The following is a 3069-nucleotide window of genomic DNA, read 5'->3' on the forward strand; positions in this document are numbered from 1 at the left end:
TTACCTCTCCTCACTCAGTGTTTGAGAAGCATCCCTAGTTGCCTGAGATGAAAGCTACGGGATAGATATGGTGCTCTCCTCCTATCTCTCTCATAGGTCAGAATATGACACGTAAAGCTGCAGCATATTGCTGCAAAGACATTTCTGTTTTGTTTAGTTCAAAACAATTCAAAACTCATGAGCTGAAATCTAAATGTGTTGAGAGATAAGAGAGGAAAGAAACTCAAATAAAAATAGGCATGCTATAAAATATATGTGTAGTGTTTCACTAAAAAGGCTTTCTTCCTGTTGTAAAATGAAGATAACCACGGTTTTATGGGCAGCTGGTAGCCCATATGCCAGAACTACCAGATTTGAGTAACGGAATTTGGACTAATCTAGTAAGTGTGCTATGGGAGAAAAGGGGGGAGATCCTGTAGCATTTTATTATACAAAGTGAAATGCCAAGAAATGTAGCTATTTTGGCCTGACCTGAACGCATCACTGGGAAAAAAAGGGACTCTGACCATATGAAACTTGATTTTCACCAAACCATGTATGATTTTTTATCTTCACTCCTTTTGTCAGACACAGATTCTTTTCTTTATCATATGTTACAGGACTTCAGTTGTTTTTGCTCTTCCTGGGTTTCGGGAGTTTGTTGTTTGTGGTTTTTGTATTCAAGATGTTAGCTTCTTTATCCCATTGGAACTATAGAAACAAAGGCACTTAAAGCCATGGAATTTGTGAATAAATAAGTTAGCTTCTTATAAAATCCATGGTTTATAGTAAAACTCTTGTGTACTAATGATTATCTTTGTGCAAACATGTTTGGATTAAATGTTTTGTTGCTATTGCTCCTTTTCCTACAGAAGTTCCTTTCATCCTATACCCACAAACCTGAATTCCCACTGAAGTCTCCAGCCTGTATTATAATGTGCATAGAAAGGTATCTGCAAATAACAAAAAAACTTCTCTAAATGTCAACATATAAAATGATAACACAAATGCTGCAGTGAAGAGAAATTATAAACTGATTTAGATTTCTCTAAGTTACTCTCTATAGAATAATTACTATTTAATAGATGAAACTGAGGCTTGATGAATGTAAAGGAAATGTTTTCAAAAGCAGCTTAGTCAGTCACCAAGAGATTGCACATAGCAGGCAAACTTATCACACAATAAATTTACACCTTCATCAGATATCTTGTGAAGTCAATCATTCTCGCTTGAACACTGATTTACAGCACTGTGTTGATGGAGTCTTTTGAGTAGTCTTCACTGGTGCAGGGCAAAAAGACCTGAGCAAATCACAAAGCCTGATTTGCTGATCTGCCTGGAGGTTCCCCTGCTAGTACCAAAAGTACAGGTGAGATGATAGCAATGATGGAGGAACTTGGTAAAAAAATGCCTACTTTTGAGTGGGTTAGAAAGTCAATGGCAAATAATGAACAGAATGTTCAGAATGCTTTCTTTCCCTTGTCAATAAACCACAGAGCTTCCTTTCAAAGTGTGCCCAGGTAAAGAAGTTGTCGTCATTGATACTGGTACACTGAGTATAGGCAAAGAGAGCAGAAAATGCAGTAAGCATCAAGACAGAGTGTGGTACAAAACAGGGGTTATACCCATCTGCTGTTGCATATTAAATTAAAGAGTTGAAAAAAAAAAAAAAAGAAACCAGAAGAAGTGAAGAGGAATAAAGAGCTTCTGTTTTTCTTGTGAGGAAGTGGAATCTATGTACATTTCTGTGCACTAGAAAGGTTTAGGATATATTTATACTGGAAACCATTAAGCCATCAAGTCTGTGTTTGATCTGCGAGCAAACAGCAACATAATTAGAGTCAGGTAATTCCTGGTTATCCTAATTGGAAGAAACATTTTAATGAGACAGCTAGAAACTATCATGGAAACAAATGGCACTAGATTGTACACAGATCTGATAAACAGTGATGCTCCAAACCAAGGTTCCTCTTTGGAGTGGCTGCAAATTTTAAAAGGGCGAAGCGTGATACAGTCATGTGCTAGACCTTAGAAGGGAGTCAAAGCAGCTCCCTCAGGGAGCAGGAGTAACTGGAAAGTCAGACAGAGAAACTATTAGCAAACTGTCTGTTGTTGCTTATTCATAAAGTATGTACTGAAAAAGACTTTGTATTACCTGACCAGAAAACAAAACAAAGAACCCCAAAACATTCTCAACCATTAATTAACTTTTTCATATAGTCATAAAAGGTCTCAAAACACTGGCTATTTGCTTGGGTCAGGGAGCCAATAAAGCCTTTTGGTAAGAACTACCTGGTTTTGAGAAATTTAGAATATCAGTTCAAAGATTTTTAAAAAAACTTAATTTAAGACATTATCAAGCTTGGTAATGTGATACTCACTATAAAGGACCTTAGCAAGTCCAAGGCTATCTTAGCTCTGATGAAAAATCTCACAGATTTCTGTCAAAAGGAAAGAAAGATAAAAAGAAGTTGCAGGTAGTACTCTATCCATCTGTGGCTGGTGAAAAAGAGGAATGCAGAAAAGGAGACAGTGTAGACCAGGATCGGTCATCTCTTAAGCAGAAGGTAAAATGGAACTCATTTAAAACCAAAATAAAACCTACTCTCTCTCCTTGCTAGCTCTGCTTTGTTAATATTAGGCCAAATTCCAAAATTAAATCAACTTGCTTCTAGACCAGGCAAGTGACTAACTGAACAACGTCAGGAGTTGAATCCATAATTCAAAGGGCAAGTTATACCCAAGCTGATGCACACCTAATAGTATTTAGTTTGTAGTCCTTGCCATCAATATTCTGTGGAAAAGACTCAGTGTGGAAGCCAGCTGTCATACAGAAATATTTTCAAAATTATTTTTTCAGGAAGAATTATGACAGGACAAAAATCAAGAGTCCGAACCTATTTATGAAAATGCAATAAAAAAGCATTATGAAAGCCTTATGTTTGTCTAGATCACACCATCCTATCTCTTTAGAAATTATGTGTTTGTAAATACCTTATTCCTATACTTCAGGTAGGAATACAGATCTGTAGTTTACCAGATTCTCCTCCTTGCCTTTTCAGAAGATGGGCATAATATTTGGGTTTTTGC

Source organism: Geospiza fortis, unplaced genomic scaffold (genome assembly GCF_000277835.1).
Source record: "Geospiza fortis unplaced genomic scaffold, GeoFor_1.0 scaffold112, whole genome shotgun sequence".
Taxonomy (NCBI): Eukaryota; Metazoa; Chordata; class Aves; order Passeriformes; family Thraupidae; genus Geospiza; species Geospiza fortis.